Genomic DNA, 21,508 nt, shown 5'->3' on the forward strand with positions numbered 1-21,508 from the left:
TCCAGCCACTAGATGTGTCGGACTGCACAACATTATCTCGACATGGCATGTTCTCCACTGGTTGTAAGGGATCCATGTCACAGGGTATGTTGTTTTTCGGTAGATGTCTCCTGGGCATCATAAGTGTGAAAACTTATTTTAGATAACTGATAGCTGACCCCTTTCTGGTTTGTTTCACAGATGTGTCGACCCAGATGCCTCAGCGGTGTTTGACGTGCAGAAAAGTGAGGCGAATACTAATGGCTCGCTTGTTGCGCTTAAAAAATAAAGTGCGACGCCCAGTTGCACTGGTACTGACTGCGGCAAGGCGACTGAAATGTGCTGTTCGCACTTTGAGGCGGCAGAATAGAAAAGTTCACACCCTGCATGAAGTCGTCCGAAAGCTAAGACAAAAGAATTCCTGTATAAAGAAAAACAGTTTTGAGGCAAAGGTATAAGCTATTGTAGTTTTCAATAATTGACGTCTTAAATAAACGTTGCTGTTTTGTGCCTTTGTTTCAGATCAAGCAGCTTCCAAAAAAGCAACAGTGTGCTGTCCGAGCATGTTTCGAGGCATCGAAGCGCTTATCCCTGCGGGGATATCGATATGATAAAGCGTGGCTCTTGGAGTGTATGATTTTAAGGATGAAGAGCCCAAGACTATACGAGCATTTGAGGGGCCACAAAATCCTTGTACTTCCCAGCCGTGTGTGCCTTCAAAAGTACATCAAGGTATGCGACTACCTTTTTCCTATTGAGTATAATTTATTAATTCTTATCTTATATTTGCAGGCTTTCCAAGCATCTTTTGGTTTTAGTCGTAAACTTCTTGAGTGCGTGAAGGAGAAGGCCAGCGAAATGGATGAAATGAACAGGCATGGTGGGATAGTTATAGATGAGATGAAACTTTCCACTCACCTTGACCTCAAATCTACTACGGATATTGAAGGCTTCGTTAACCTGGGGCAGTTCACCGAAGCACAAGACAAGCACACAAAAGCTGATCATGGCCTAGTTGTTATGTTTCAGCCTTTCGTGGGAAAATGGACACAGGTCATAGGTAATTAGCAGTCATCAAAGCACTGATGTTTTTTTTGTAATTGCACTCATGTCTACCTTCACTTTTTTTCAGGTGTATTTGCTTCCAATGGAAATGTGAAGGCACCAACGCTAACAAAGATAATTTTGGAGGCAATTCTTCTATGTGAGCCAGCTGGTCTGCATGTGGACTACATCTGTACTGATGGTGCATCATGGAACCGTGCCATGTGGCATAACATGGGTGTACACGGAAATGCTAAACATGTGCGCTGCAAGGTTCCACATCCATGCGACAAGAAGCGGTTCCTGCATTTCATCTCAGATTTTCCCCATCTTGTGAAATGTGTGCGAAACACTATGATTAGGCATGGCTTCAACACACACAAGGGCCGAGTATGCGTGCTACTTTATTGCCTTCATTATTTAAGATGTGGTGCATCTGGAAAGAAGCGCTGGTTTAATAACCATTATCGAATCTTGCAGGCTCATTGGGAACATGTTGCAACGACATGGAAGGTCGACAGCAGTGCCTTGACATTGAAAGTTGCACCCAAGTTGACATATTCACACATCTACCCTAGTGGATTTGAAAAGATGCGGGTAAATCTGGCCTTCAATATTTTCAACAGTGCAGTTGTGCACGCCATGGATTTACACAAAGAAAAAATTGAGCAACAGTACTCAAATCTGGAGCCAACAAGGGTGTTCATTGACATGATGGCTCAAATAGTTGAAGCCATGACATCACGGTTTCCAGCTGAAGCTTTGAGGTATGCACACAGCAACAGTGCTCATTTTCATGTGCCGGTGGTAAATGCTTTTCGTGTTGTTTCAGACGTGGCAGTGCTCAAGAAACTGCACTTAACAGCATGCTGGCATTTCTGGATCAGTGGGAGGCCCATGCAAAAGGGCTCGGCTTCTTAAGCAAGGGCACATCAGAAGGTCTGCGTGTGACCATACATTCCACTAAAGACCTCTTGACGTATCTAACTGAGAAGGTTGGGTTCAGGTTCTTGATGACTTCCCGCCTCAGTCAGGACTGCTTGGAGCGTTCATTTGGTATTGTGAGACAGTCCAGCGGAGTCAATGATCACCCCACTCCTGCGCAGTTCATCATTATAATGAAGTATGCAAGCTTATGCATTTCAGTCTGGTCCATTGAAATAGAAAACATGTAATCCAACGTGTCAATTTGTCTAACTTTCTTGTGTATATGCAGGTGCATAAGTTTTTACAGCTTGACCAAGAGTCCCAAGGGAGGGAATGTGTCTCCTGGACTTTTGGAGTCCTTGCTGTCCGAGGACAAGCTACTCCCACAAAATGAAGAAACTGCCTTGGAAGACGCTGGACTACCTGCTGAAGCCGCAGAAGTTGCCGTAGACCATGTAGACTATGTGGAGCAACGCAGTGATGCCCGGCTGGTCTATTACATTGCGGGTTATGTAGCCAGGAAGCGCATCCTTAAAACTAATTGCAAGGCATGCAGAGATGCCTGCCTTGTGACAAAAGAAAGTGTGCCGCACCAATTGCCAGCAGACGCTTGCAAGCAGTGGGACATGGGGGGACTTCTGTATCCCTCAGTCTGTTTATACAACCTGATTCAGACACTTGAGGACAGGTTCACTCGTGCATTTAGCACTACGTGACTGCACGCAAAAGTTGTCAAGAATTTCTTGCTTCTAGCAGCTAATGTGCCACAGATTGGCTGCAGAAAGCATTCCGCTGATCTAACAGGATCAGTGTCTAGGTTTTATTGTATAACACGTATTCACTTTTTCCTCAAAGGCTTAAATCAGTGTGTCACCCAAAACAAAGCCAAGAAGGTTAAGCCCTGCGTTTTGTAGAAATGTGATGTTCTGCAATAACTGTTATTTCCAATAAACATGTATTAAGTAGCAAGCGCTTTGTACTTCTAGAATTTCTTCACCACAATGCTGATATATCGCATGAACTTCCACCATTTAAAGTAATGTTACATTCCCAAATATGTAACTTATGTGCGGGCGACACATTCAAGGTTATTTCAATGCGCTGGCCTTGCGCGGAGATTCCTATGAACTATACTTTCGGCAAGGCATAAGCGCGCTAATCTCGGCAAGAGGTAGTCGCAGAAACCGTTGCTGTGTCGGTTGCGTAGTCGGTGCTCACTGTTTCCATGTGGAATGAGAGCAGCGAAACATCATTAAATTCTCTCAGCATCTACAATGTAGAGAAAAAAGTCTGGTCAGATTCTAACGCATTCAAACGCAAAAACTAAGCGCTACCAAACCATTTTCCCGCCCGGAGGTATGCAGACGCCGCGAGAAACTACGGCACTCTAAACGGCGCCCCCGCCGGCAGCGCCGTCAAGCGGCAGGAACGCGTTTTGGGGCCAGCTTCCGGAGGCCGGTCTTCACACCTCCCCATTCTAGCCACCCTACCTAAGGTCCCTCTATAACAAGGTGGCGACACCTGCCGCGCGCGCCACCTAGGAAGTTCCTGTAACAGACGGTGCCCAAGCTAAACCGCAGCGCCGCGGCATTTGTGAGGTGAAAAAATATCTGCACACGCGCGGAAATAAAACCTACTGGTGCCTGGCAGCGCTGAAAAACGAAATAAGGGCCCGAACTGCTAAACCTAGTCCTTTAATTTCAAATGAGCGCTGAAAAAAAAAAAAAAAAACGCTCAAGAGAGCGCAATCAGGGCTCGATCGCCTCGATTCCGCATGTTCACCTTTCGTTCGTTTGCGCTCAATCACCGCGTGAGCCTTGGTGATTGCTTGCGCTTAATCCCCTTTGCTCTGTGTATTCCTTTGCTTGTAAGTGTGCTGCGTACACATAGCGGTTACTTTGAACGAATAAATTGTGTAAAAAAGAAGGCTGACAGTCGCTTGGACCGAAAAGCTTCCGACATAGCGTCGCTGAAACGTGCGACGCTCACGGCAACTAAACAAAATCCTGTGTGTGTGTGTGGAAACGAATGCGCGAACAGTCTTCTTGCCGCTCAGTGTGTGTGTGTCGTGTGGCGATTACACAACGACTGTTGTGTTTTGTGGTTCAGTGCTACAAGCCAGTGCAACTGTCGTGACATTCTGAAGCGGCGGTATGGATGGTGTCAGCGAGTCTCCTCGATCGTGTTCGGGCTGCCAGCGCGATCTAATCTCGCGGCACACTAACATCGAGCGTAGTGTGTGCGCGTGTGTGAATACGCGCATGTGTGAATACGCACACAGACTGGCTGTTCTCGTGAACCACGTCGCCACGTAAACTTGAATCATGACGCGCATTATTGTGTTTATGCCTTTTCGCCTCCGTGCACCATTCAAGCCCCGTAAGAACTAGAAGGCCCTTATGCGAAACGCACGCGGATTGGCTTAGCTATTACTGCACTGTGTTTTGCTGGCGATCGGTGTATCGCTTCTACGTTTTTCTTGTGTTAATTTGCAGTTGGGTGTTTTTCATCAGTAAAATGGCATCTCCGAATACTGAAACATCTTCGACTGTAAGCGAAACTTGGAAGGAATGAGCTCGCAGGTGTATGTAATGTACTTTGATATATTGCATTATACTTTATTATTTACAGGCCAGTAGCAGTGGCTATGCAGTATTTGTTTTTAAAAGCAGAGTGATGTAGGCACTTAGGAATGTATTTATTCACATATGCAATGCACAAAATACGATAAGGATATCCAGAGTTGGATATGACTTTTTGGACATATCGTAAAGCGCAGTTAAGAACGCGCGCACAAACACAGGAATGTGTAAAAGTAGAATTCGCTGGTGAAATTTGTGATTTCTTATCGCACGTAAGGCAATGGGGATATTTTTCATGAGTTAATGCGCTTCTGCCCCACTATTTGCTTGCATGGTAGGTCATAGTGCACTTGCTAAGTCAACGGGCTCATAATGCACTAAAATCAATAATCTCCACAAACTTCGGCCGTGAACATTCATGCGCGCGAATGAAATACTATCGCAGCTATGCACACACACGTGTATACTTTCTCTCGCACCTTCGTATCGCTCTACGTTACTTTCCTGACATAGTCGTGCAGTTACCGACGGTTCTGTCTTTCCGTCCAATTCCGTGCAACCACACTTTTCTTCTGGTTAGGTTCTGGTGGCCGCGCGTGATGCAAAATAACTTCTTGCCATCCTTCGTTCGGTTTCGGCACCCAACCGCACAGCAACAAGGCATTTCAACCCTCCCGGAACGAAATTATCGCAGCAAATAGCACAACAGGCGAAACGCGCGCACTTCGCCCGGGGCGCAGGAACTTTCATGACGGCAAAGGGGCGGAGCAACGTCACATGTCACCGATCAGCCTGTCGCTGGCGTCGTCAGCTGGATCAAAGCCTTTCTCTACTTTGAAATCATTGAGGGACTTTAATTCAACCCTCCCCCCCCCCCCCTACACACGGTTTCACTCGCAGAGACAGCATGCGGCGCTCGGTCACGATGTTATCGCCCTTGGACTTTAAACAAAACATGAGGGCGACAGCGACGGCAGGAATGCGCCTGGCGTGTTCATATAGTTGCTCTCGGAATAATATAATACGAGTATCCGGTAACTTAAGCGTCCCATGGTCCGATACTTTCCGCAAAAGAAGTAACAAAATCGAACTCTCACAATACGACAACTCCCGGCGCCGAAACATTCTTTTTCTTTCTTCTTTTTGTCGCGCGGGGGTACCGAAATGAAAAAAAAAAAACCCATAGGAAGCATGTTGGCCACAATCGAATGCCTACTTTGGGCACCTAATGTGGCTAGCGAACGAATATCGACGAAAACGTGAGACGCTTGTCCCGCAGAGAACCATACGCATACTGCTCGGTGTCCTACACTGGCGAGACAAGCCATAGCGGAGAGGTTGCGCTCAAGCGAACTTGGTGCAATCCGTTGAGTCCCCACAGTGATGGCGGCGAGCGACCATTGTTTCTTTGTCTCGTCTGCTAGCCAGAAAGCGTCCAAAACTCTGCCAGGTGAAAATCCACTCGGCCAGAGCAAACCGAACGCGCACGCCGCACGGTGGTCGGTGCAACACGAGAAAAACGTACGTGCTCTGGCTGGCCCTTGCAGCCCGCGGGTAGGGTAACGAGAACAAAAAAATTGAAGAGGCTCAGTGTGTCCGCGTGAATAAAAGTCAAAGCAGAACAAATAAATATGAACGTAGTTTCCTTGGCTGGCATTAGTGTCTTGACAAGGATGCTTTGGCGTAGGTGGAAAAAAATGTTATTTTTTGATGTGACCTGACGGCACAAATGATCCACCACAACGCTTTATCTCTTCGGACCTCTCTGCGTGTTTGTCAACTTGTCTGACAGTGTGCTCTAAGACTTCAGAAAAGTCAATGCACCTTTGTCGTGAAATCTTCATAACATCATTAAACCCGCGAAGTTCAGCAATTGAAAATCAAAAGCACAACTTTGTAAATGTCAATACACCTTTCACATCAAAAGTTTATGAGATTTATTGCCATAAAGTTTCGAATTGACATCCATGCGCTCCGTAGATCCCGCGGCTTCCGGGAAGTGCCGCGGGGAGCCCGTTCGCCATCAGAACGCCCGTGAAACTTTGTGCTCGGATGGGGCTGCTTGCGTTATGTGACTCCCGACACATTGGCGTTGCCGCAAGATCCAGTCCGAGTTCACAATGTTCGCGGTTAAGTGTCTTTTCGAGTGCGAAAAAGCCATTCTAGGCAAAATCCAGAATGATTTACGGCGCCGGGGGTTGCTTTGGTCGGCGGTTGCATGAGCAGCACGAAAAAATTGCGGGGTGGTGGGAGGCGGAAGCCCCATAAGCGCCCCCTCCTCCCTGGATACGTACCTGACAGCAACGTACTGTACCGTATCTTGAACTTAAGCGTATCCTGTTTCCGCGCAACCACTGCCGTATAGTAGTGGGGTTTCCTTGCCTTCTCACGTTACCTCCCCCCTCTCTTATATTGGAACTGGCTCTTCTACCTCTCCTTCTTCTCATCTCTGCAGTGCTACCTGCGTTCCCTCTGGCTTCACACGTTACTAGAAAGGGAAGCGCTGCAGTTTCTGCAATGTTTCTGACGGGAGTCACGGATAATTACAGCTGTCAAGCGGCTAATGAGGCGACGGCCAGGGAGCTCCAGAGGGCATCGTGCACATGCGACGTGGTGGGGTTAAAACGAGTTTCTCCCGTCGCCTTTTCTGTCTTACTGGCGCTGTCATCTATGTACACGCTCTGAACCACCCCCCGAGGTGTGCGCGACTGCAGGCCACAGCAGCAACAGCAGTGGGAAAGTCAAGGAAGAGGCAAGGAGAGCTACGCTTTAAAAACAACTTCCCACAGGTGGGGAACGCTCGCACGTCTTCGCATTACGCGTGTGACGCGAAGACGTGCGATCGTTCCCCACCTGCAGAAGGTTGTTTTTTTCATCCACTTTGATTTCCATTAGGTTATAATATTTATTCCCATCTGTAAGTACAAGTAATTACCGCTATGTTATCATTGGGGCTTTTTTTGATGGCCTCTCATGATATGATTACTAAAAATCTGGCTCCTCTATTAACCCCCTTTCTTCTTGTTCATACTGTCATAAAACAGCACAAAAGCTAAAGAAGTTTGCGTCAAGGTTTGACCGAGTGGTGGATTTCTCTGCTCCATGCAAATTATGTAAGACTTTCAAGCGTGTTATAATAAATATTGTAAATATTGTGTATTGCGAGCATATCTGCTTGGGCGGTGGGCCTACCATGGCGGCGCTGACTCGTTCAGACTTTCCTCTTCATGCGTGCTCGCCGCCTGTCACATGACAAAGCACATAGAGATGGAGGACCGAATAGTTATTGGTATTCAGCGCTTCAGGGCGCTCTTGCGATTCATCCAACTCCGAAGAGGAAGAAGCCGATTTCAGATCTATTCGGCTGCAATATTACTGCAGGTTTGGCGGTGCGGGCGACTACGGCCGGGGTCAGCAGTACTCCTCGTACCAGGCTGATTCCCGCGTGGAACATTTGCAGTGGCAGGTGCGCTGTGTCCAACTCATCCTGACCGGCCTTGTCATATTCGTGTTCGTGACCATCGTGCTATGTGCACTCAACGTATTTGGTACGATATTACACACAGAATGTGCGTTTCATTGTTTTCACTATGAATAATAAATCCCTTTAGAGACGCCAACAGCTAACGCTGAAGAAAAGACCGACTACCCCAGAAAATTGGGCTTCCCACTTCATATGCACATGACGTTTAAAAGAGATGCTTCTATGAAATCCTTCTGTGCCTTCTGCTTTCGTACTATGCGCTTTGCACAAGTCCTATTGCTATCTTTCGCTCAGCTCCATCGAACCCGCGGCCGGTGCAGAGACCAGCATCAAACAACCATAAGCCGGCACAATGCGCGCAACTAAACTCCCTCATGTTTTTTTACTTCAGGCTCACCCATGGTAAGATTAACCAAACTCCTCCTCGGCCGGGCTCACTCGTCCTCACTCTACAAGACCATGCTTGAGCGAGTCTACTTAGCCTACAGACTTTCACTAACTCAATCTTTCTCGTGAATTTAACGCAGCCATGATTAAACAACTTTCCCATCAAATATATTGCCACGTATTATAGATAAGTACACGTGCCAATATAGCAAAGGGAATGCGAAGGCCAATTATTTAGGGAAAAGTTTTAAACGGACAAGAAAGTTCATTGTTGGAAGATCAAACATGTATGACGCGCGGTCGTGGCAAGGCTGGAAGTGTTTTGCCTACATATGAAATGTTCAAAAGAAATCATTAAAAGTACCAAAATGTTTATTTGCGTTGGTGCGTGCATGTGTGCATGTGGCGGACGCTTTCGTTTTTCGCAGCTTCGGATCGAGCTCGCTCCTTTCTTTGTGGTACTGTATGGTATGAAGGTGTGTCTCGTAAACTGTAGTGCATGCTGCTAAAATTGCGGACAAAGAAAAACATGACATTAAATATGGCGAAACATTAACTACAATTCTTGACAGTGCCGCAGAAAGTTCGTCTCGCTGTCTTGCTTTTCAGTTTGGGGTATCATGCTTGGCGCTGAGACATTGGTAGCTCCTGGTTTTGTTTGTGCCTAAAATCACAAGTAGTTTTGTCTACAAAGGAGTATAGTTGACGCCACTTAGGGTTCTTCTGAGCGTCTGTAGCTGACGCCGTTGCACGCGTGCACGAGTTAGTTTTTTATACTGCATTGCACCTTTGCAGCGGTTGTTCTAATTTTCAATAACAGCGTCTTCTCAATTGGGTTATTAACGATATTTACTTTGTTGCCTCTGGGGTTAAGGGCGTGATGACCAATATATTACCCCTTGACTTATGCAGTGTAAAGGTGTGATGAGGCTTTTCTATGAGGGTGTTGTAGTATAGCATACTGCAGCAGATACAATATATGCATTTCATCGAATGTTTCGTAACGGTACTGGTTGTCTAGCGCACAGAAATATTATGTATGGTGTGTATACCACAGGTAATGTGTTTGCAAACACAGGGCATAAACACGTTCGGAGAAAACGCATAACAACATGTGTATGTTTCGCCTGATAAGGTTACATTTACTATAGTACAGAAAGACTGAGTGCATGAAGCGTAATTTATTCTAACCTGCGGTACAATCTTTAGATCTGGACCTGAGCCTTGCAGGTAGCGATGAATCTTTTGGCCATGCCTGTAAAAGAGAAGTTGCACCCAAAATCATATTTCAGGGCAGATGTGTCGCTGGTAGCTCCTTTGTGTAGCTTGATTCCAGTATTGAAGGACCAGCCATCATAGACGAAGCCTTTTCTTCATTGATCAATCTGGACATCTGCTTCTTTTCTACCTAAAGTAGTTTGTTGCGGTTCGATGTCAGCAAAAGCACCAGACGTCAAAAGTAGAGCTTCTTTCAATCATTTACTTCGACATTGCAAGTTCCCACGAAGAAATTCGCAGGGCAAAGAAAGGTAAGATTAGTATTTTAGGAATTTTATAATCGAGACCCATAACGACACTTCATAGTTCCTCACCATAAATGTACGATAACCAAGCTTCATGATTACATTAAAGCAAAAGCGTCGAACAGATTCTTTTCGGTGGTGACATATGACCCTGGAACATTAGTAAAGGCATTCATTGAAAATAAGTCCTAATTATGGCCATCCGTCATGTAAAACCCCAAATGGGGTATTTGAAATTTGAATAATTAAATTAAATAAAAACAAATATGGCATGGGCACAAAAAAAAATTGTCTTCAGTAGAACCAGTTACCTAAAAATTATGTCAATTCTTTCTGATGCGATAAGGGTCGAATGAGAAGAGAGCCGTCTGATTGCAACTTTTTTATACCAGCAAGTTTAATATCGGACCGTAATTTCGATTGGGAGGAAATGCAAAAGCATCCTTGTAGTTAGATTTAGGTGCACGTTAAAGAATCCCAGGTGGTAAATGATTCCAGAGTCCCCCACTACGGCGTGCCTCATAATGATATCGTGGTTTCGGCACGTAAATCCCCGGAATATAATTTTTAGTTTTAATAATAGGTGCAGCCATTGCCATATGTAAAAGGCATGGGGCACAAGAAAAGAAGAGGACGATGTGCGCCGAACGGCACGAGCACTCGAGGCGCGTGACCCGAGCTTTGATGGGGAGAGAAGCGGCGCTGAGCTGGGATTATCGACGTGTCTGTGGGCCAAGAAGGTTGGAGCGTCAGCTCGCACTGGCGACGGGAGCCATGGAGGTCCGGGCAAACCCGTGACGCTGGCGATCCAAGGTGTGGCCGTCGACCTCGGCGACGTTCTAGCGAGGCTCCTTGACCTGCTGCAGCCTCTCACAGCGGTGCCGGGCACTCCAGGAATTGGATCCCCCTTCAGAGGCAGACCAGCACGGACGATAGTCCCCGGGACGTCTCGTCGGCACTCGAAGAAGTAGCGGCGGAACCCGGCGTTAGGCCTAGCCAGGGAGGCCGGAGTGCCAAGTCACCGACAGAGTTCGGGAAACCAACATCCGAGACGGACGAGCTGCCAACCGATACCAAGGCAGCAAAGCTTGCGGAGTCGGCAGGAGCACCGACTGGGACCAAGAGCTGACGCGCATCGGACTTGGAGAGACGTGCGACGACGGAACATTGTAAGAGCGTTCCTTTTTGTTAGCGCGCAGCCATAGGCCAGGGTTGTCAGACTTTCGCGCGTAACGCGCTAAGGACGGACGTGGCCGGCAATTAAGACATAATTAGTCACCATTAAGTGGGCGACAAAGGTTCCGATTGCTCGTTATGGCGTTGAATTTCTTAGGAGCGCTGTGCAGAGTTAATTGAGTGTTGAGTGTTTTATCTTGGGTTTGTTCTTAGAAAAATTTGTTTGCTGTACTCGCCTGCGTCTCCCGACTCCATCTCTCCCAACATCCACACGGCCCCGGGATCCGTGACAATCATACGTTTTGCAGTGCACTGCAGGGTACTCACCAAGGAGTGCTTTGACATTAGTGCCTTGTTCTCCAAACCAATCGTTTAATGCCAAGCAATATGTCGCAGAAAGCACAGGCCAATACGCAAAAAAAAAATTCTGGTGTTTTACGCTCCAAAACAACGATCTGGTATGCATTGATCAATAAATACATGACACTGTTGTTTGTGGCCTACTCTGTATTATCAGTAAGAATGGAAACCAATTTACCTTTCAGTAGCAGCTTACCTGTCCAACAACAATGTGTACGAACAACGGGGTTTTTCACGTTTTCCAAGAAAACAATGCAAGCAAAGGGATGGAATGTTGTACTGAAGAATGCGGGAGCAATACAAGCTCTCTTTATGAAATATTAGAGGCAAAGAACACTCATAAGTTGTAAATCTTCAAGAAAGACTAAAACCTGAGGGCATTGTTCGCTACTCATTGTGGAAGAGGCACTTGGAACTACAGAAAATGTGGATGTAGGGCGAAAGGACATGCTGTCTTTGGCCTTGTTCCCAGTTCTTTGTGGGTTTTATAGAATGTGCCAATGTGAACTCGCCCTGTTTGCTACTATTCTCATTTGTATGCTATAGTTTAACGCTAATACAAAAAACGATAGGTCAGTGGCTGACATACTGCCTTCATGAATACATAATGTAGGAAGTATCTGGTTATGGGGGCTTTGCATGATTACGTAGAATACGACTGCGAACTCGTAATGTAAGAAGCCTTAGCTTTACAAAAAACAGAAAGGCACAATATTAAAGAGGGTTGACCACAATGTGGGATTAATGGAAGATTGTAAAAAATGAACTGCGCTGTCTGAAAAGAAGCCCCCTAGTACACGTGCTAACTTCACCCCTGCAAAAAGTTCAAGAAAACTGTGTTTGTCTTTGTTACAGTTATATCGGCCTCTCTATGACATTGTTTCCGCACGGCATATGGAAGCATACGATGCACTTGGTTTGTAAAATAAAAATAGAACATTTCTGGAAGTATGTACTACGTGCCCGTCTTCTCCGCATTGAGTTCTTTGTGAGAACTTAGGAAGTATGAATCAAATATGCCATACTGCCTCTCGCAACCTTTCTGACTACCAGACTGCCGTTTTCTGCATCCAGCATGAAGTTTTTGAAGTAATGTTCAGTGATACGTTCGTATTGACAATAAGGAGGAAAAACAAGGTGCTCCCAGTTCCGCAAACGTCTAACAGAACACTGCAGTAAAATTTTGTGCGCTCAGTTTGACGCAACAGACATAACGACACGCTACTCTCAACTGACAATTTTTATTGTGCAACCCATACACATATGAAGGAAGCATGCATAAAATATATGCGCGCCGCAACCATGGTGTCAATCAAGTGAGGGCTTCAGTAGACTGAATGCGCAAGCAAGATTTCACTATTATACAAAGCGAAAGATATAGCACTGCCACGTTGTAACACGATATATTTTTAAATTACGCAAATTTCCTGCACTGCGGGAATTGAATTCATGCGACGCATTTTGGAGGTACCTGGCTATCCAGTACTCTTTGGGCTCCTGAAAGATTACCAGGCGGATAAATGTTGTAACCTTTGTCTCCCGGCATAGCCAATGTATAACTGAGAGCTTCGAAGATAATGTATGGTCATTACTGGGAAGCAGTTCCTCCTAACATTCTCACCTACGCAAAAAAAGAGTATGTGAGAAGCTGTTTTCTAGGAAAATACAATAGCGATTAGCAGCCGACACGGCTTATGTCCACGAAACGTGATAAGCTATACGTGAGATATGGCTCAGAATATGTCATTCCTGCTTTTGTTGCTTGCTGTCGGAGTGACCTCAGCTTTTTAACTTTACTGAATGTGCTTTCGATAGTTTCCCTTTCATGGTGATTTCTCTGGAAATGCATATCAAGCATGGTTCTTTTCTTTTTCGAAGTGGTTTATTTCACCACATTGGAATAGCAGTAGATGACAATATATACCTCAATTGTGAGGACAGCGGAGAAAAAGGTGCATTTTAGGAGCTTCACTGGCTCCGTCATCGCTACTAACAAAAGCAGCAACGCAGACAAACTGACACAGCACAATTCAAAGCAATGGTCTGGTATAATTGTACAATTCACTCAATTTTCGCGTTTCAGGGTACAAAAACATTCGTAATACCATATTTAAAATAAAAAGTTTTCGATAACAGGCGTGAACAGTCACCCTTTTCTTGAAACTAATTTTTTGTGCATGGGAGACAATACTGTAATTGTTGCATTACATATTTAGCACGACGCCGGGTGATATATCAATGAATGGAATGTTTCGGGAAGCGTAACGAGGGATTCACAGTTAAATTTGCTAAAGTGCGCACGTAGCGGCCATTTTTTATTGATCCTCACCTAACAGCTGTGAAAACGTTGCAGCTATAGTGTTGTAAAGCGCTAAATTTGGCAACTAATTCGGACACTTGTACATTGCACGACAGACGTGGAATGCAACGCGTGGCATTTTTTTTTTCATTTGATTAACTTGTGCAACGACTTCTTGTTACCACTAGCTCAGACTAGATGACAGTGATGCAGATGAGGAGGCAAGAAAGCGTTATATAACATGCGCTGTTACGGCTCCGCAAGTATGCGTTGACATTTTCGCAGGTTACCTACGCTTTTTCCAAGTTTATTTCTTACGTGTCACGTAGAAAAAAAGCAAGTCGCGTCAATCAAACAAGGCATAAAATGTACAATTCGATATTACATCAACCACTGAGCAGTGTAGGCTGCTCCACTCCCGTATAGTAAGAAAAAAGGACATCCTGAACAGTTCTGTGTGGCAACACATTTTTCGTCCTATCTGGGTGTGATTGCCTCTAGCTGATGCGTAATATAGTTCACGCATGTACGGTTGCTTGTCGATAGCCATTATTGAGTGAAAGATACTATGCAAAAGTTTTAAACAATATTTTTACTGCGACATAGAAAAAGACCCCAATTGTAAATTATTCTGTGCTTGTGTAGCGCTAAAAGTAAAGCTATAATTCCAGTAACAGATCTTGCACCTAAACTTTGTACTCTTTCAAGGGGTGGCTTGTCACCAGCCATCGTTGGTTCCTAAACCTCACATGCATATGGTCACGTAGTAGTGATGGTGAAGAAAACAGCAAAACTGTGAATGGCGAAACTAGTGTTTTTTGGGGCGAGCGTGTGGCTTCAAGAACAGGCTACACTCAAAGCACAAGCATAGCGGCGAACACAGTCGGCAATCGTCGAAAATATGATCAGCGGGTCAAGCGCGTCGCGTTTTATACGTGAGTCATCGAAGGTTCCAGAGTAATCGCTGGCGCCCGCGTGTCTTCCAGAATGTTCTACACCGTTCGCGTCGCGCTTACATGCAATGAGATTACACAAGGCCCGCCGACTCCTAGACAGCGGATAACACCATCTATAACATTGCAGAAACTCTGCATACACGCAGGCGCGTCCTGCGCTGATCGATAACCTTTGTTACGGGATGAACAAGTACACATGTCAATACTTCCCTCTTAAAAAGCACCAACTCGATGCTGTAAACATAAAAGGAGCGCGAGAAATAAAAGCACACCTACTAAGAAACAGTAACAAAACAACAAAGAAGCAAAGTCCAAAGCAACAAAGCCGAAAGGAAGTCCAAAGTTTACCTATGCAAAGTCCCAAGTTTCCTTAGTGCTGGTAGAGTGGCTTAAGTCGCACAACATGGACTATTTCAGCTCGTGAATGGCTGCGGTGTGATCAGAGAGAAAGAAATTTCAACAAGAGCGGACACGCCCATAGAGCCTAGCGGCCGAATTGACTGTAGCGCACCAAGCGGATGGGATTAACGTCTTCCGGTTTCGGTTCTGGCTCGCGCGTTCTCAACGCCAGTTGGTACACGCCACGCAGGCTCCGCGGATCGGCGCGACATTTATTTTTTTTCGCTTCCGCTGCTAAACCACGAGCGGCCTTGGCGCGGAATCGTTTTAATATTTAGTAAAAATAATTGCCAACGATCTTTACAAGCCTCCACCGAATGTATGTCGCGCGCAATTCCATAAAGAAAACACAAGACATCTTCTGAAATGATGAAATGTTCACTTTGCTCTATATAAATGCTCGTTCCGGTCTTCTTGTGCATTCATGAAAAGTTGCGGCACCAGGTAAGGAGTAGTCGTTCCCTGAGGAAGCTCCACCGTATGCCATCAGTTGAAGAAAAGTAAATTACAACATGTATCGTTTTAGTATATTGACCTAGCTGGAATATTGAGTATAGAGGCGAAACGTGCGCAAGTTGTGAATGAGCGGCATTATAGACAAATTCACTTTTACATGCATTTCGTAGCGAATAGACTCGTCCCAAACGCCATAAAGTCTGAAAACATCCGATTTTCAAGCATCCCTCTCTTCCCGGGCATTGTTTCCTACACTTTGAGAGCACAAATACACGGTTGACTGCGCGTTTGCAAAACAACTTGGCCTCAGTCGACGCGATGTACGCCAAGTACACAGAGGTGGATACAACACGGGCTCTCAGCCAGACCATGTTACACGCTCCCAGAATGCCTTCTAGTCGCACTCAAGACGGATTCCTGGGTGCAAAGCCTGTTTTCAGTCGCTCAGAAGACAGAAATGTCAAGTTCTTGAGCTCCTCGGTGTTATCTTTTACGCGTCCTGCCGGCGCAAGCAACACACTCCCGTGTTATCACTCTCGGCAAACGCTCGTCGCGTTTTAGACAAGCGTGAGTACCGAAATAATTTACATGTTGTTGCAGGGTGATAAAAAGCGTCACAAGCTTGTCCCACTAAAATTCAGTACACGCGAAACTAACTCATCACGGCCGGCTTGCTTTTTTGCTAACAGCTGCACAACCCCAGGCGCGGCGAGTGTGCCTCAAGAGTATCCGCAAAAGTTACGAAATGAATTACAATAACTTTGGGGGTCAGACAATATGTCATGAACTTCTCCCAGTAAGATTCACTACACGCGAAATCAACTACGGGACACAGCCGAGCTGCTTTACGCTAACTGCGCCACTACGCCGAGCGCGGCCACTCTGCTTGAAATGTATCCCAAAAAGCAGCGAAATTAGTTACAATAATGTCTGGGGTCACAGAAAGCTCCAAAGCTTGTCTTGGTAAGATTCAGCACACGCGAAACTGCGTAACACGGCCGAGGTGCTTTTCGTCCCAAATCAAGGTGCGGCGAGCGTGCCCAAAAGCTACCGAAATAGGTTATAATAATGCTTGGGCTCACAGAAAGAGTCGCAAACATCTACCAGTACGAGTAATTAACTCAGATTAACTACGCTTGGACGGGGAAGCTGTTTTTCGATAACTGCATCACGATGTAGGTTCAGTTTCGTTCGGTAAGCCTAAATGTGCTTGAAGTGCGTCGCAGACTGTCAAACAAAATTCCGCACCTTGCTGTAGTCCAGTAGTGCAGGAGTGCTGTGTCGAAATGCAGACGGAACATAAGGGAACGCCAGGAGCCCCAAAAAACGGGCTACATCCAAAACAGACGGGTCGCCGAGCACGCGAACTTTGCATGCGCTGCCGGCCTTGCTCGCTCCTGTGGCAACGAGCACTTCATAATTGGATTTCTCCGCTCTTTCTGCGCATGCGCGGGGAGCAGTGCTCGCGAAAGAGAAATGTGGGGACTTTCCGTGCCTGAGATTTCTCCTCGCCTAGGTAATACGGAGAATAAAGTTGTTAGATCCGTTCGTCCCTAGCCGAGCTGGCAACGCAATCGACAGAATGCGTGGCCGGCAAGGCGAAGAAGCCGTGTGCAAGGTGATTTTGTTGCGACGGTAGCATATTAAATTTCTATAGTCGCAGGGGGACACGTTTGGAAGTGAGGTGTCTTCTCGGATGACTTTAATGGCAAAGCATTACGTCGTGCTGATGCATTGTTCATTAGTGTCGTTGAGCATACCACACACTTCAGGGGAATCGTGGGAACGGAAACAGTTTGTGAACTCAACTGCCATGTTGATGAATTATTTCCATATGTAACTGAGCATACAACACACTTGGAGATTCGTGGGTATGGGAAATTTTGTACTCTGTATGTGAAAGTACTAAAACTTGCGTCGCCATGGAATCTGAGCCGTAGATCGTTGTGAAAGCTGTACAGTAACACTGATATTGGCTACGTGGTGCAGATTCGTAGCGATTCTGAGGTGCTTGTGCGCAAGGGTAATTAATGAACGAGCGCGTATTACTGTTATCTCGGCTGTTACGATGTCTAGCTCATGTACGGGGAGCTCTATGTGGCCGAAACAAGGGCTCAGATCGCTACAACCGCGTGCGAAATAGCTCTGAAGGCCTGCCAGAACACTTGTTCGGCGTCTCGGTGCTTGTACTGCGACAGGAGACGTGACGGAAGGTGCGCACACTATATCCTCTGACAGTGGCCGCTTTCCGCTGTTGGTATACTTATCCGCAGTACACTGCGCATGCTTGATTGCACGACAATGATGTCTTACGGCGAAGCTGACTTTAGGCAAACGGCATTGTGCAACGCTCGAGCCATCTTGTCCGTCACTGCGGATAGGAAACGCATACACGTTGAGCTACTTGAGCTGCATCATTTTGTCGATGTGTACCCCTCTTTAGTAAATGACAAGGATAACGTACGCCTGTGTGGGTGATTTAAAAGATTGATAAAAAGCCTGGAGAGGATTCAGTGATGATCCTCTGGAGGTGGATCCGCACCTATGCAAGCACAGCCGGCTCATCAGTCGCAAAGTAGAGCTGAAAAGAACTTTTTAATGGTCATTACACGACATTGATAGCGATTCAATTGTGGTGAGCCAGTGACAAACGCATTGCACTGAACAGTGAGACTTCACCTTAATCCGCAATGCTTATGTGGCGAACAGGAGACCAAAAGGTGTAAACAATGTTTTCATATAAGGCAAGTAATCCATGTAGTGGAATTGCGTTTATCGTTCGTGTAATGTTGACGCATTTACTTTATGAAGTTCAATTTTTACTGCAACTTAGTTTCCGTTGGTGCAGGTGCTTCTGCTGGAAACATCCAAACTATGAGTTATCAAATCAGAATGCAATCTTTTAGTTTGAGAAATAAATTTTGCTCCGGTCTTAAGTCTTTTCTGAATCTGGAAGAGGTGGCTGATTGCACAAACCACGTAGCCAATATCAGTGTTACTGTACAGCTTTCACAAGGGTCTACTGCTATGAAATTGCATGACGACCATTTTTCTGTAGGATACATTTGTTCCGTATTCATCCGCAGTGCATAGTGTTTTGCCAGTGTGGCTTTACAGCTGTAACACCGATCTACGGCTCAGATTGCATGGCGATGCAAATTTTAGTAGTTTCACATAGAGAGTACAAAATGTTCCATTCCCACGAATCTCCAAGTGTGTTGTATGCTCAGTTACGTTAAGAACTAATGCATCGGCACGGCAGTTGAATTAATAAACTATTTCCGTTCCCGCGATTCCCCTGAATTGTTTGGTATGTTCAACGACACTAACGAACAATGTATCGGCGCGACGTAATGCTTTGCCATTAAAGTCATCCAAGAAAACGCCTCACGTCCGCATCCCTCTGCGACTATCAGAATTTAATATGAAACCGCCTCAAAAAAAAAAAAAAAAATGCAACAAACTCGCATCGGAACGGCAGTCGAAATCATAAACTGTTTCCGTTCCCGCGAATCTCCTGAAGTGTGCGGTATGCTGACCGTGCTCAACGACACTAATGAACAATGCATCGGTACGACGTAATGCTTTGCACAACGGTCATCCGAGAAGACACCTCACTTCCAAACCCATCCCCCTACGACTATGAAAATTTAATATACTACAGTCGCAACATTTTAACAACAAACTCACTTTGGGCACGGCTTCTTCGCCTTGCCGGCCACGTATTCTGTCGATTGTTTAGCCAGCTCGGCTAGGGACGAAGGGAGCTAACAACTTTCTTCTCCGTAGTACCTAGGCGAAGAGAAATCTCAAGGGCCGAAAGTTCCCACATTTCTCTCTCGCGACCACTGCTCCTCGCGCATGCGCAGAAAGAACGGATAAATCCAATTATGATGTGCTCATCTGTGGCATGTCTGGCGCATGACGTATGCACGCGCGTCTTGCGTGCCGCTAGCTTGTTGCCAGGCAACGCAAGAAAAATAAGTCGCAAAGTATAAGTACCTTTATACGCAAAAGTTTTTTAGTTTTAGCGGCAAAGAATAAAAAAATATAAAACGTTGTCTGTAAGTTCATTTCACATTCTTTTTTTTCTGACGCTCGTGTCAACTAACGGATGGAGTTGAGACTAGGCGTGATGTGTTTCCTGTTGCCAGTTTTTGCCGAATGTCCCCTCTTGTTGAATTTCTTTCTTTATGGTGCGATTGCGAAATGCCGCCTGGGACGACCTCATCGTCAGTGCGCCATTGTGTGGGATGATTTTGTAGGGTCCGAAATTGCTTCTCACTATGTCCTCGTCGGCGTCTCGGAGTCCAAACCAAAACACAGTCGCCGGGCTGGTATTTCACGTAGCGTCGTCGAAGATTGTAGTGCCGGCTGTGAGTCCTCTGCTGATTCTTGATGTGCAGGCAGGCGACCTGTCGGGCTTCTCCGGAGCGCGGGAGCTAGGCGGCGAAGTCGACATTTTCTTCGTTGGTGCCGTGCGGCAAGATGGCGTCGATGGTCGTCGTAGGGTTCCTGCCATGAACCACCTTGAACTGCGTGATATGTATTGTTTCTGGCACCGTTCTGTTGTAAGCGAAGGTTACGCACGCCGAACCGCCTTCCAAGCCTTGTGCTCCACGTCGACGTACATTGCTTGCATGCCGGCGAGGGTCTTGTCCACGCTTTCCGTGAGACCATTCGTCTGCGGGTGGTAGGCAGTTGCCCTCCGGTGGCTGGTCTGACTGTATCGCACAATGGCCCGGGTGAGCTCTTCTGTAAAGGACGTTCCTCTGTCGGTGATGACAACTTCTGTGGCACCATATCGCAGCAGGATGTTCTCGACGAAGAGTTTCGCCATTTCGGCTGCGCTACCTTTCGGCAGAGCTTTAGTTTCAGCGAAGGAAGGCGTCGTGATCCTAGTCGTCTGGCGATGGAAGGTCAATCGGGGGGGGGGGGGGGGCGAAAGGGGGTCACGTGATAGCCTATCACGCGACCCCCCCCCATGACTTGTAGATTACAGTGATGTCTTATTCTTGCTGTCTGAAGCTCCACCTCGCCACGCGTCCTGAAGGGTCTTTTAAATTCGCTAGCCAACATATTGCGGGTAGATTGCTGACGACATTCAATGGCCTGCCATATAGGTAAGGGCTGACTTTTGCTGTCGCCCAAATGATGGCGAGACATTCTGTTTCGGCGGTAGATTATTTGCCTTCCGCTCTTTACAGCGACCCGCTAGCGTAAGCTATCATCCTCCCAAGTGCACCTTCCTTATTGAAATGAAAATTAGAAGAGGTTGGCGCCTTCATTGCGGCACCGGCTACTCCTTGTCACTTAGACAAAGAAAGAAATATGATTTAAAATTAAGAATAATGACACAAAATATGACACTCTGTAGAACATCAGATGAATAAACCTATACAGTCCAACAGTACATGAGTCGCAAAGTTTTGTGCATGAGTGCAGTGCACATAGGCAGATGTAAATTCAGATAACTAGAACAGGTAAAACAAACAACAGATGCAAATCCACTGCAAGTACAGAACAGAATTATACATATTGCGTAAAAATTACGATCACCACAAAAATAAATTTTGAACCTAGAACAACATTTATTTTCCTCATTAGCGTATTAGGATCACCTGAAACTTAATATTTCCCCCTAATGTTGGTGTCCTCTAAAAGCTTTTTTTCAAAGCAAGAAGTGCTCGTTTCTAAAGGCCTGCAGTTGGCCGTGTACCAAGTATCTATTTAAAGTGAATGGTCTTCTGTCTAAAACCAACAAATTAGCTTGCAGTACCCTTCTTTATGGATCGATCGCAGTTAGTGCGCTCGAGGAGTAGATGATGCACATCTTCGTCTGGATGGTCACAAGAACACTGCGGACTAGCGACACGTTTTATCCTGTATAAGAAGTGTCTCGTAAATGCAGCACTCAGCGGCAGGCGGTGTACCAG

This window comes from Dermacentor andersoni, chromosome 3 (genome assembly GCF_023375885.2).
Source record: "Dermacentor andersoni chromosome 3, qqDerAnde1_hic_scaffold, whole genome shotgun sequence".
NCBI lineage: Eukaryota > Metazoa > Arthropoda > Arachnida > Ixodida > Ixodidae > Dermacentor > Dermacentor andersoni.